The sequence below is a fragment of the Mesocricetus auratus genome, unplaced genomic scaffold (genome assembly GCF_017639785.1).
Source record: "Mesocricetus auratus isolate SY011 unplaced genomic scaffold, BCM_Maur_2.0 Super-Scaffold_100018, whole genome shotgun sequence".
NCBI lineage: Eukaryota > Metazoa > Chordata > Mammalia > Rodentia > Cricetidae > Mesocricetus > Mesocricetus auratus.
In genome coordinates, this window is record NW_024429199.1 from 47168432 (window position 1) to 47183770 (window position 15339).

Here is a 15339-nt window from a genome sequence, read left to right on the forward strand (position 1 = left end):
GGTAGGTACGTACAGTGCCTAAACCTATGCAGATGCAGGCAAAGCATCCATGTACATTAAATAAAAATTGGCCAAAAATCGTCCATAAACCAAAATTTTTAATCTATATACACTAAACAGGAAACTTGTTAGAAATAAAATTAGTTTTTTTGATTGAGCATCAACTAATCAACATACTAAATAAATGGAAAGATTTAAAAGACTGCCATTACATCAATGTCATTCTCTTTTCCTTCTCACCATGCAACTTAATACAATGTTTTGTTAAATAATAAAAAAAAAAACCTGCATTGCGTAAGTCTCTTTCTAGCCAACAGGCTCGTGCTGACAACTTTCCCTTGGAATCTTGAAGATATCGGTGTAAGGCTGACGTGGTGGGAGATTCTGGGACACCTAGCAGTTGACATGACCCAGCAGCAACAGCTGTAGCCCCACAGCTGAAGTAACTGCCCCACAGCTGAAGTAACTGCCCCTCAGCTGAAGTAACTGCCCCACAGCCGAAGTAACTGATCTCTGACCGGCTCTTGAATGAGTTGGAAGCAGCCCTGCTCAGTCTGTTTAAGCAGGCCTAAAATGCTCATGGATCAGATGTGGAAATATTTGCTCGTTGGTGGGAAACATGAGGACTATCACTATGGCTGCTGCAGTTGTCTGTCATTAAGGAGATTTTGACTAGCGACAGTGGGCATTCTATCAGGGAGCCGTCCCTCTGCAGGGTTGGCTGTCCAGGGGTTGGTCCTTGCTGTGTCGTGTGGGATTAGGTCAAAGGCCTGACCCAAGTATCACAAGGAAACTTCAGGCTGTGGCTGTCCCCCCATCTAAAGGCAAAAATGCTGACCAACATGCCAGAATCTGAAGAACACGTAAGATGGACGGTAGAATCAAGGGTATTCACCAACAGAATCAAAGGATAGTTTAACATTGTAAAATGCAAAAATAGCAAGTGGCCAAACTAACTTACATGAATACAGGGGAAAACATAGTATGGGACCAGATTAGGAAAAGACGTGACAGTTTTATTTTAAACTTAGTTATTTATGAATGTTTTGACTCTATACGTGTCTGTAAACTGTATGTACAGTGCCCGTAGAGCCCAGAAGAGGGTGTTGGATCTCTTGGAACTGGAATTAAAGCAAGTTGTGAGCCATCTAGTGAGCGTTGGGAAATGAGCCCGGGTCCTCTAAAAGAGCAGACAGTGCTTTTGACTGCTGAGCCATCTCTCCAGCCCATCTCAGTATTGATTGTTTTAGTAATGAATACTAAGAATATTTTTACACCATTTACCCTCATCTGCTTCACCGATACCCCTTGCACACTTTGAATGGAAGAGAAATAGCCATGGAGCACAAGAGGCACATGGAGCGAAGACAGGAGAAATGGAATACGCTCACTGACCTGGCTGCGGGGTGAGTGCCCTGGTAAGAGGCTTCGCAGACAGTGTGGCACGGCGACGAAGGCATTTGCGAGCTGTGGGAGACACGCATTCTCTTCGTGCTGGACAGCTTATCCTTCCATTTTCCTCTCCCTCTCCTCCCGTGCGGGGAGGTCACTGCGACATGATAGAAGAGCAGAAATCAATGGCTGTGGGCCCCTCGGCGATCCGTCAGCAGGACTGGTGGCAGCCACTCACACACAGTGGCAAAGGTCATTTGTGGAACTCTTTTGCACGGTTGTGCAGCACTCCCTGCAGAGCTATGCTGAACATTTATGCTGGGAGACTACTCGAAACAGAAAAGCCGGCACTGCTCTGTGAGAGCTGGCCCTGTGCCTCTCTCGACTTGGGAGTCGACCTAGGAAGGCTGTGTCCTGTAAAGGGGATGCAAAACAGTGTAGCTCTAGGCACTGGAGGCGTTATCCCATGCCTTGAGTTTATGAATCAGCATCCCCAAGCTGTAATGTCTGCCCCACCTCGGAATATATGTACCTGCCTTGCCTTGTTAACTGAAAAGAACAGTGCTATTGAGTTCATTAGCAGAGGCGTCTCCTCCGTCCCGTGGGAGAACAAACTCAGAAGCAACTTGACAAAAGTTTGGCAATACAGCAAGGGTTCCTTTTAAATTCTACCTTTGAAAACATTTGTGTCTGCTTATGCTTCTTTTTATCCCTCCTCCTTTCCCTTCCTATCTCTCTTTCACCTTTCTGTTTGTTCTGTCACAATGGCTGGATGGAGGCTCTTCTGCTCTATTCAAATAGAAGTCACAGGTACTTAAGGGGCAGCTCACTGATGGACATATATTTCAGAGACTCAGCAGCTAAGCTTCCAGGTTGAGAGGCATGGGGTGGTAGGCTCCAGGAAGTAGAGACTCGTAGCTCCAAGCTTTTGAAAATGAAGGCATACAACGAGATACACCCATGTAGTCCCTCCAGAGGCTGCAACAGAGTCATCGGTCGATACCACGCCTTATGCTGCTGAAGTGATGGCCAAGCTTTGTTTGAGGGCAGCTGAAGTCACAGTGACTTTGTTTGCCCTCAAACTGTGACTAGAGCCAGGGCTCCTGACTCCAAGGCTGTGGCTTCCCCTGCAGCCATGCTAGTCATGCTTCTTGCTTCTTCTTCCTCTGGGTGTCTCCTCAGTGGAGTGTTCAAGCAGCCGCACTGTCATGAGGATTGGCCGTATGTTGCCAATAGGGGCCTTTCGGTAGGTGACAGGGTAAGAGGAGGTGTGATGTACTTGACAAAGCAACCCAACTCCCAAAAGTGAATTAAACACTAGGGGACTCACAGTAAAAGCCCATTATTTAAATTCTTAATTGAACACCTAGTCGAACACTCTTGGAGACAGTCAGGTTCCTCTGATAATGCCTTTCCCCATGCCGTACGGCCAGCCACAGTAACATTGGTGACATACCACAATGACCTCTGGCTGGTTTCTCATTAGCTAGGTTCTGTTTACTTATAGGAAGCATAAGTGCAAATGAACACGGCTGGTGGCCTAATTGATTATTCTAATAGTTGTAAAGTAAGTTGATACGCTGTGTGCATGCTGGTCAGTGTATAGATCTTAAACCCATCATTTGATGGGACTGTCGAGCATGTGTGCAGCCTTGTCTCATGTGTCCTCAGGAACACACAAGTGACTGTCGTGACCCTAGCCACCTTGTCTGTCTGTGAGTCAGTTTCCCCAGTCACCGATGCCCACCGCCCCAGAGTCTCACTATGTTGCTCAGTGTCCTTGACTTCCTGGGCTCAAGTGCTCCAGGGCCCTCCGCCTCCCACTGCTGGGATTACAGATGCACACTGTGCTCCTGGCTCTTGATTTGTTTTCATGACAGTTTCAGTTTTCTTTTGAATAAAAAGAGGTCACCCCCAAGTTCATCGCATGCCAGGTAGACACCCAGAGGTCTCCAGCTATTATCTCAGTCCATTCAGTTTGATGACACTTGTCTTGTTGTTGTCAGATGGCCCACCTTGGTGACCACATAGACTTGAGAGAAATGCATTCCTAAGTTTTGTGTGTGGGGGGGGCAATCATGAAAATTGATACTTGTGTTTACTTTATTCCTAAACTGTAGGATTCTGCATGCTCTCCTACAGTAGCCACCCGTACTTAAATGCTATCCTCATCCATGATTAATCTGCCTTTTAATTTGATTTTACATGTTAAATATTAGTGTCGTGGTTTGCAAGTCAACACTTATTTGGGTTTGCCATTCACATTTTATGTAGTCAAATCATACTAAATTTTATAACAATGTGTTTATTATTTACAATATGCTTAAATATAAATATATTCTTATTCATAGTTATTTATGTATAAATGTACAAATAGAATGTGAAAATATAACTATGTGATATATTTTATATATTATATATTTCATGTTATATGTTTATATGAATAGTATATGCTATATGTCATAGGCTATAGTTTTATAGTTATATATGTGCAATTATATGTATGATATAGTTAAAGTATATAACATACTAATATTTTATTTCCTCATTTCCCATTCTCATGCATTTATTTTGTGATTGAAAGTCAGAATGCAGAACATAATTTCAATTGTGCTTGTCTATGATTTATCCTTTTTCCCAAAGATATATTTTCCTTAGTGAAAATGTTTAGACTGATTGCATTCTTCCGGGTCACTGGGGCCACCAGACTTTGTCTTTGTTTCTGTAGTGGATGTTGAGGCCATAGCAGTGAGTAGTTGTGTGTCCCTTTTAGGCAGTGTGACTCTCTTCTTGGCGGGACTTATGGTTTTTTTATTGTATCTGATGTCCCATAGATTCACTCAGACAGTCTTGCATGAATATTTGGAATACTCTGGCTGAAACTCAGTGGGTTCCCTCAGTGTATGCATTGGTATTGTTCAACAAATTGTTCACTTGCGAATGGCACGCTCTGAGTTTCCCTCTGTCCTCTGTTCTCCATTCCTCTGGGAGTTGCGATGGGAGTGCTGGCCCTTCCTACAAGCACGGTGACTTTCCTCATGCTTCTGTCATGGGTGCGTGGCCACCCAGTCAGTGTGGTTCCTGTGTAATTCCCTCACACCATCCATACCTTTCAGCTCTATCACCAACTCACCATCCGGGTAACTCTTGTTTTGGCATTTAGCCAATTAATTTCTACTATGATTTTTACTTCTAGAGTGTGTATTGGATACAATATTTGGATTTGCTGTGATGCACTCCGATGTCTTACTCCTTTGCATGTATACCACTCTAATCTTATGAAGTGTGTCAGATGTATTTACTGGTTATACTCTACATGAAAGTTACATATACCTGTGATTTTTTTCAAATAATTCATCAGATTAATTTATCGAAAGTATTTGTGGCACCATTATTTTTGTAATTTAGAGATTTAGTTTGCAAGGTTTTTTTTTAATTAAGAACTAAAAACCAGATACAAGGTGTTTCTTCTCCATCACTGTTCAGATGTTCTGTTTCGTCGGGTTGGTGTGCAGCCAGTATCCTTCATGTCGGGATGTGTCACTTTCAGAGGGTTCTCTTTAAGGATGCTGTCCTCACTCTGCTTCTTCATTCTAGGTGGGAGCTTGGACACCCACCTCTCATCTCCTGTAGTTGTTTCAGAAATCCATTAGAAACCATGAGACATTGATAAGCACCTGGGTAAACAGCAGCCTCCCAGCTTCCTCAGCCTGTGGACTCATGACTGAGTAAGTGAGTTTTGTTTGTGGATGGGATGTTATACGAGAGCCTTGAAGCCTTGCCTGACGTCTTGGCTCTCCAGAGATCAATGTAATTCACCATTCTTAACATCTCACGCTTTAGCCATTTTTTTATGGATCAGAAGACAGATGTATAAGAATACATGCCATAAAATAACTTTCATATTTCATATAAATATTTTAAGTTCACTACTCTAGCATGGGGATTTTATATTAACATTACTAGTTACCAGATATTTCATAAAGACCTTTAAGTATTTCAGATATTGAAATGAGGCATGTGTATTGTAAATTTTATTACCACACTTCTGGGCTCAGTGACACAGGGTATAACTAATAAACTGCACAAATATGAATATTTATATGCATATATCATCATACATATTTAAATGCGGTGCTTCTGATTGTCGTAGTGAATGACAATGCCATCCTTTAATGGAAAATCTTAGCTTTATAGGGAGCCCCCGATAGACTTTCTTTACCCAGCTTGTGAAAACACTTAAGAGATATCCTTCATGTTTAAGGTTTCACAGTTGCTCTAGTCACACAGCTGACATTACTTCTCTGGAGCAGCATTGGAAGGCTTCTCTTGGGAAGCACAAAAGCCAGGAGACAAAGTCCAAAGGGCTGCTTGAAAAACTGACGGAAACAAGGGCCTTTCTCAGTCACCATTCGCTGAGGTGGCAGCTCCGTGCAGTCCTTCACAGGTCAGCATGGGCGGAGCTTGCTGAAATCTAGAGACTATGACTCTAGATGACTGGAGAACGCAACAGCAGACTCCAAACCCAGAAGCTCCAGGATCCCACCTGGGCGTTCAGCTGTGTGTGTGCTGACATGGGCGCCCACCAGGCCACACACAGCCAGCCCCACCTCTCTTCAGATTCAGAATCCCTCAGGAGGCAGCATGGGCATGCACTACAGCAAGGCCATGTACCACAGTGGTCAGCAGAGAGGACAGAGGGGATGGAGAAAACGTGCCCACTCTTTGGAAGATGAGGATGTCTGACTGAGGTGCTTTATAGCTCTTAAACCTGACACAAAATTATATTCACACAGTGTATCATTAAGCTTCCCTTTTGTTCACTTTATAATCTATGGATTATCTATTTTACTACGTCTTAACATCATGGAGGGCTTTCTGCGTTTTTTTAGATCTGTTTACAGCTTTAGATTTTCCTCTCTGGTGGAGAAGGGCCCAGTGTAAGATGCAGGATTTCTCCTCCCTTGAAAACTAGGATGAGAGTAACCTCCCTTCCCAGGCAAGGTAGGTACCGCAACCTGAATTGTCTACACCCAATCACACTGACCTACACGTGAACTGTCAACCTTCGGGATGGTGTCCACGAGTGTGCTTCCTTAATGTTCCAGAACTGAGGGCAGGATTGGCTCTGCTGTCCTGTCTGTCCTGGGCAGCATGTGTTTAGACAGTAGTGTTCTGTCCATCCTTAGCTGTGATACCTCACGTGCTTCTCAGTGGACCGTGGTTTCTGCCTCTGTGCTTTCTGTAGCTTGTTATCTGGATTCCCAGGGTCTCTGTATCATTTTAATCTATTTTTTCATGTTAAATTATTCAGGAGTCATTTCTGTTGCTTTCAAATACATTTCTTATGTACAAAGTGACAGGCATCATTTTACTGTTTAGTATTGGTATTTGTGTTCATTAAAACACATCTACTTTTGTGAACAATGGATAACTTGAGTGTGGCATACGATTATAATTTTAGCTAACTTGAGACAAACCACAAGTCATACATTTATGCCAAGGGATTTATGAACGGCACTTTATATGTCCACAATATCCTCACAAGACAGAGGCTATTACTTCCTTATTTATTTAGTTAGTTAGCTAGCTAGTTAGTTAGTTAAAGATGTAGAAATCTATGAGAAGTTAGGCTTGATAATTTAACCACAACTACAGTACTGGGCTATAGTCAGCTTTCCTCATTGTCCCTAATCAACCTTGGACACACTAGTCAGATAAAGCCAGAACTCATGTAGATAAGTCATGGTGAAGCTGTGTGGAAATGATGCCTTACCACACGTAGATCAGGGCTTCCTCGCATGTTACATACCAAGTGCTGATTAGCATTAAAAATACTAAATGCAGGAAATTGGATTCCTTTATTTTATTCATCCCCAAGGCTTAAATTAAGGTTATTTAGTATTTGTTGTGCACTATGATGTTCACTATCATTATTGAAAGTATAATGTGAGATAAAGAAACGATTTCTCTGTTTTGCAGCCAGGAAAAGCAATGGAGCAGAGAAAACGGAACCAGCCTTGAGGCACAAACTGCCTATGCTCTGGGCCAATCTATTCGTGTGGTCTAGAAAGTGAAAGGTGAGACAAGACCTGCTCATCCCCACATCTGCACCATTGCCCGGAAGCATGAACGCACTATGCCCCTTCCCTGCGCCATTGAGAATGCATTGTTTTGTCTTCAGTGATCAATGTCTCAAGATGAGAAAAAGAATACACATGATATCAACGTTGAGATATCTTGGTGCCATATTTAGAAAAGAAAATGTCTGAGCTTGTGTTAGGCATTGTTGAGCTGACTACTAGATACTTTAATTACGTGCGTAATTAAATATTGTATTTCAGAATAAGAGAAAGCAATTTTGTCAAGAGAAATCCCTCCTGCTCATGTAGTGAAATGGCCTCGTGAATAAATGAGTCAGTGAGAAGCCCGTCCCCACTGTCCCCAGTGTGGTGTAGATGTGAAACTTACAGTGTTTTTAGTGTGTTGAAGATGTGAAACTTTCAGTGCATTGAAGTGTGCTGTAGAAGCTTGTATGTTGTAGTGTGCTGTAGTGTTGTAGATGTGAAACTTTTAGTGAGAACAGATCAGGTAGAATCCTCATCCATTTCCCATGGCTAATAAAATCGATTATACAAACTTGGTAAATTGAAAAGACACCAGTTTATTATCTACCAGTTCTAGATGTCTGAACTCCACAGTGGATTTCAAGTCTGTGATAGGTCTCACTGCTTTTGGAGGACTCTCAACTCTCTTGCAGAATTTACCAGAGTTATTCCAGCTTCTAGAGGCAACCATCATCCTTGGCTCTCAGTATCTCTGTATCCCAAACCAGTTAATACCATTCTTCTGGCTTTGTCTGCTTCTGTGTCCTATTTCCCAATATTGTAGCCTTTTGCGGCAGCAGTCCTGTCTTCCTACCCCATCTGCTGTAGTGTAGCTCAGATCCTGGGATTTCTGGTTCCTGACCACTGGGCATTTCATATTTGCGCATGCCACATGCTAGACTTGAACCTGGCCAAGACAGCATGTGCTTTTCTCCAAAACCCACCCCCAAATTTATGTCTGTAGAAAAGTACGAGGGATACAGAAATATAATATTTGTCAGTCTTGTTTCCTTTTCATCAACTCTTATGTTTTGTTTTCCTTTGTGGTATGAGAGAAGAGCAGGGCTGTAATAACTGATCTAACTTTTGGTAACTGAAGAATAATCAATGAACCACATACAATTCACCACGTGTAATATGTGAGCCAAAATGTTACCTTGTTATGCTTGTATCTCAAAAAATTCATCATATGATGCTGCTTTTACCCCAGTCTATTCTTAGAACAAACCCATCAACTCAAAATATTCCATTTAACCATTCCCAAAGTATCAGCGATGCCATTGCAACCCCAGGCTACCTGACATTCCTGTAACTTCCTATCATGGTAACTTACTAGTCACCTTTTCCATAAGGCCTGGTATTTAGCACAGCATCTCTGATATTCAACTGTTTTTGACACAGTGGTAGTCATCTCTCTCTTACTGGCGAATTAACACTCTGTTTGGACATACCATAATAGGTTTCCCCATTTACTAGCTGATAACTATTAAATTCCATATTTTGACTAATTTCATGATTATAAAGATAACCACCCTTTTAAAACTATAACTTTTCTATGGGTTTTTTACTAAAATTAAAATCATTTTTCCCACTGAAAGTTTGTCATAAAAATGCAAGTAAAGGGTAGAGAATGGAGGAAAACACATGAAAAGTTACATATATGAACATCATTTCCATAAGGTAAGAAGGACATTTTAAATGTAAATATAAAAAAAATCAACAGGCAGTGATGGGGGAAGTCCTTCTGTGTGTATGTTTGTCTGATTGGTTGATAAATAAAGCACTGTTGGCCAATAGGAAAGCAAGATAGGTGGGACTAGGAGTTGAGGAGGATTCTGGAAATGTAGTCAAGAGTAGAGAGTTGCCATGTGATCCCAGGAGGAGGAGACAGATCAGGATGGTGTCCTCAGAAAGATAAGTTCATATATATATATATATATTAGTAACTGGGTGTTGGTGGCACATGCCTTTAATCCCAGCACTTGGGAGGCAGAGGCAGGCCGATCTCTGTGAGTTCAAGGGAAGCTTGCTCTACAGAGCGAGTTCCAGGAACAGCCTTCAAAACAATACAGAGGAATTCTGTCTCAAAAACCCAATGTATATATATATATGTGTGTGTGTGTGTGTGTGTGTGTGTGTGTGTGTGTGTGTATAAGAAACCATAGAAACTGGCCAACAGCTTCATAATTAATATAGTGTCTCATGTGTTATTTGGGGTGCAGAGATAGCAGCAGGACCCAGGAAGCTGGCGGGAAAGAATGCACATTACAAGGCAGGGACTGAATAGTGCTGGACCCAGTCGAGAGGATGTGTCACACTATCCATGCATGTCAGGCAATGAGGCACCATAACCCATCACGGAAATGAAATCCACAAGGAGATACCAGCATATGCCTAAAGAATAAGAAAGTATGAAAAATTTGTACTGACATTTTCAATTTTTGCTGGTGGGTGATACAGGGGAAATGCAAAGCTGTTCAAGTTGCTTTAAACAACGTTGATGACTCATACAGCCTTGACTGGCAGCCATAACGCAGAAATTACACTTCTGCTATCTATAAACAAGAAATAGAAACATCCATGTACCACAGCCTGCAGCCCAGTGCTCAGCAGGATGTGAACCAGTATGCTAAACAGGTAACCACCAAACAGTCTGCTAGCAGCTGGCCACACAGAAACTCGAACACAACCATTCATACCAGGAGCTTTCCTAATAATGAGATAACAGAAATAACCCAAATTTCCACCAAATGATGGTCAGTGGTGAGGCCCAGCAATTAGAGGAAATGGCATTATGAGATATACTAACATAGATGGACCCTTTAATATTATACATTGCGTTAAATGATTTTGATCATGTGAAGGAAATATCTAGAACAGAAGACTCTGTAGTGGTGGGAGCTATTTGACATCACTGAGCTTGAAAACATTTGAGTGAGGGAATTGGAAGTTACAATTCTTTTAGGAGGAAAAAGACATTTAAAATTTGATGGTGTTGGTAATTGCACAGCTCTGTGATTACATTCATATCTACTGATATTAATTAATATCTACTGAGTCATATGTTCCAAACAGACCAAGCTAATTTTAAGTGAACCATACCTCAATAATGCCTCCAAATAGTTTATAAAAATTACTCAATGCTGTTGAAATTCTTCCATCATGGACATTGTAATAGAAGACAAAATTCTGCATTCCACAAGGTTTCGGGTCCCAGAGCACCGCGTGCAATACTCCTCACTGAAGATGTCAGGTTGATCAATTGATACCTTGTCAGAAAACCAGGGTTCAGGGTGCAGTCTGAGTAAGTGTACCCCCCCCGAGGGAAGCTGGGTCAGTGGCACAGTGTAATGCCACTATTTTGGCAGCTGCTTCTGGCTTTAAACTGTTTCAAATTAAATAAAGACTCTGACTATCAAAAGACTTGTTTTGATCCTTGAGCAGGTAACTTCCTGATGACAGGAGGCTGCATCTTTGTGGGGAAACACCGGCTTGAACCCCTGTGGTCTCTGCCTGACACACTTAAGTCCAGGTGGTTCAGCTGTGTCCACACATCGATCTATTGGAGCCTTAAAGTGTTCAACTTGAGAGAACGTTACTTCAACACTGAAAGAAATATTCAGCCAGAAACTCTGAGGGCTCAGAAAAGGAAGCAATCCTTTAGTCGCCTGAGACCCAGAGACAGAGAGACAAACAGACAGAGGGTGAAAGACACAAAGACAGAGACACACAGACAGATAGACAGACAAACATACACACACACAGAGGGTACAGAAAGACAGAAATAGAGAAACAGAGAGACAGAGATAGACAGACAGAGACAGAGATTAAAGGAGACAGGGATGCAGAGGGTAAGAGAGACAGAAAGACAGAGATACAGAGACAGAGAGACAAACAGAGACAGTGAGAGACAGAGAGATAGAGGCAGAGACAGAGATTAAAGGAGACAGAGATGAGAGAGAGACAAACAGAGAGAGGGTGGAATACACAGAGACATAGAGGGCAAGAGAGAAAGAGGGAAGGAGAGAACAGGGGGGACTTGGGCAGGGCACCTGAGCATGAATGAGGTGGGGTCTGACTCGCCTTCTCTCTTCTATGAATCATGTCTCTGTCGTGCTGTTTTAAGCAGAAGGGTTTTGGTCACTCAGTATTTTACTTGTTAGTAATTTAGGCTGATTTATCGGTCAGCCCTTTGCTTTGTCTGCAATCATATAAGATTGCAAAAGGAGACGCGAGAGAGAGAGAGAGAGAGAGAGAGAGAGAGAGAGAGAGAGAGAGAGAGAGAGAGAGAGAGAGAGAGAGAGAGTCAAGCACAGTCAAGCACATCACCCACGGGGCCTGCCAGAGTGACGGTGTCTTTGACAGTTACACGACAGAACAAGCATTGTGTCAGGACAGCCGTGACAGGCCAAGTGAGCGTATTGACGGGACACCATGGCAGCACCTGGCGGGATGCTCCAGATGAATGCTGTCCTACCCTTGTCAGTGTGATGGTGTGAGACACATTTCACAACCTGGGCTTGGCTCCTCACAGCTCCTCTGTGGAGAAGGTGCCCTGCGCAGACCCACCCCCAGGCTCTCTGCTCGCTGCTGTTCACAGAAACTCTAAGTGGCACCGGACACTAACAAGAGGACATTCGAGTCATACCCAAGTTGCTGGTCAAAAGAAGTTGTCAGTGCTTCATGGTGTTAGCAAGCTGCATGCAGCATTGGCCGTGCCATGGGTCTACTGGGGTGTGTACTACTTGACAGCTGAGTCTATTTTTTTAGAGGATTCTTGTGAATACATTTTATTCCTGCATCAAAGAGGAGAGACGATCTTAAAGCTTAGCTGTTCCCACGTGCTATTCAGTCTCTTTATGAGGCCATGAGATGTTCTTAAAACATCTGTCCCTGTACTTACTCAGCAACAAGATAATCAAAACAAAGTCAACTTTAAAAGGTCAAGATTGGTTGGGCTAGAGGAGCTGGCCACAGTTCAGACGGCAAGCCTCTCCCCACTGTACACCCAAACATATCAGCAACAGTGTTAGATGAGCTGGTTACCTCTGCCCCACACAGGGGCTTACACAGATGGACAAAGAATGATGTAGAAAGACGACTAAGGAATGAGGGGTCAGGACCTCTCTTTCTTAGAAAAGTTAGCTTATGCAAACGCCACGGCGGTGTCTCATGACTAAGGAGCAAAAGAGTGCCAGGATTAAACATATAAACATATTCTATAAAGATATAACATGCAGATATTAAATTATGCTTTGGTCTGAGGATTTTTCTTGGGGCAGGCTTGGAGATTTTCTTCCTGTCTAGCTTACTTGAAGCCACAAGAACTCTCTGAGGACAGGCTGTTATATACTTCTATAGTCTTAAAAACTGGGTTAGGGGGTTGATGTATGAGATTGATTGTAGAAGATAACTGTTGACGAAACTTGAGGGGGAAATGATAGCAAAAAAATAACTGTTCTGTCACAGTTTTACCAATGATGACTAAAGCTTATGACCCCAGATGTACAAGAGAAAAACGTTAAATACATTTCCAGAAACAAAAAATGGTATGTTATGTTTTGGAACAACATGAATCTGTCCCTGCTCCCTGAAGTCTGTACACATAAAGAACCACTCTGGCTGCTAATTAGGTTGCAAGATTCTCTCTACCATCATGCCTGGCAACTCCTTACCTCCTGTATGGCACCTGGCTACCACCAAGGAGGTCCCCTCTCCCCTGCCAGGTTGTTTTTAAATCAAGAAGAGATGTTGAACTTTGTCAAAGTCTTGTTTCTATTGGAGCTATGTACTTTTTTGTCCCTTCATCTACTTATGCATTGCAATACACTCATTGATTTGTATGCACTGAACTATCTCTGCCCTCCTGGAGTAACATTAATTTGTCCGTGGTGTATGGCTTTTACAATGTGTTATTAAGTTCACAGACATTTAGCTGAGGATGTCTGCGTTTATGGTCATTGAGAAAATCAGTCTTCATTATTTTTGGTATCAGAGTAACAATGGCTTCATGGAGTGAATGTAATAGACGTGATGGCTAATCTGGACTATCAACTTGACAGCACTGAGAATCACCATGGAAACAAGCCTCTGGGCATGCCTGGGAAGGATTTATCTAGATTGAGTTAATTGAGGAGAGAAGGCAAGCCCTAAACATGGTGTTATCAACCTGTGACCCTGGAGTCACAGACTGCATAAGAAGGTGGTGGCTGAGCATGAGCACCGCCTCTGGCAGCTCTCTGAATGTAGATATGATGTGACCATCTGGCTCAAGCTGCCGCTGCTGTGACATCCCACCATGTAACTTGAGCCAGAATAAATCTTCCTTAAGTGGCTTTTGCCAAGTCTCTTGCTGCAGTGATGAGAAAGTGACCCACATGGCACGGCCCTTCCCTTTCTGCTTAGAGGATGACTGTCTGAGAGAACTGAGCAGTGGATCTGCCTTATCTCAGGCGTTTCCCTGTTGGGAAGCTGCATTGTCTCTTCATTCTTTCTAGATAGGTTTGCCTTGTGTCTTCTTAACTTAATTTCGTCATGTCATCTCTGTCTAGAAATACATCCATTTCTTTTGAATCTGCAGATTTTTGAAAGGCTGGCTTCAAAAGTGTCCCCTCATGATCTGGATTTCGTGGACACTGGTTGCAGGGGCCCCCCTTTTATCTCTTATTTCCACCCATCTGCCTCTTTTTCTTTTATTCTTTTGGTTAGTTGGACCTAGTTTCTCTTAGGTTTTCAAACCATCATATTTTTTGCTTCATTGTTTGTAATTTTCTCTTCATCTCTAAATGTCTCCCTTGATATTTACTAATTGCTTTTATCTATTCATTTTGGATTCAGCTTATTCTTGCTTTCCTAAGGCCGTGAGGTATATGAGTAAGATATGTGAAATGTCTCTTCTCTTCAGATGTAAACACTCAAGAATCATCTTTGCTGGACCTCCAAGGGGCTGTGTGCTTTGATTTTCACTCAGTGTCAGTAAGTTTCAGATTCCGTGCTAAGTTCTTCAATGACATAATGTTCATTAAAGTGTGTCTCGTGAAATTCCCAAATTCTGTATGTTCCCTCAGTGTTGCTTCCTATGATTTGGTAAGATGTGGGGAAGTTTGTTTTTCAACTATTTGTGAAGGATTCTTTTTGTCTGGCACTATGATCTACTTTAGAGACTGTTCCATGGACTGCTAAGAGAATATCTATTTCCTTCCAACAGAATGAAATACTATGTAGATAGTCGTTAAGTATATTTAATCTAGAGTGTAGTTTACCTCTGAGGTATCTTTGTTATTTTTTCTGAATAATACATCTATTGAGAGGCAGGTGTTAAAGTCACCATCACTACTGTACCTGGACCTATCTACCCCAAAGCAGTATTTGTTTTATGAAATCGGGTGTCACTATGCTGGGCGTGTTATATGTTTCAATTTATAATTGATGGTTCTCCTTATTAATATATAGCACCTATCTCTAGTCTGACTGACTTGTTTGAAATCTATCTTACAAAATAATAATAAACACTTCTATTGAAATCTGACTCCTATTTTCTTCAAGTGTTGACTTCCATCATTTCACTTGACATCTCCATGTCTTTGTCAGTGAGGTGTGTTTCCTGTTGAAGGTAACTGGCCGGGTGCTATTCTGTCATAGTTATTGACCTTGATAACTTGAAATGTACTCATTCATATATTTATTATTCCTGGGGCATAACAACTTGCAGTAGTCTGCTGTCCTCTACTGCGTGGGTTCAGTGGGGGGTGAATTAGCAGCTCCTAGGTCATCTTTTTAAATATATTCAGACTTGACCATTTACATTGAGAGTTTAAAACAAGGGTCTAGTGAGTCCTGT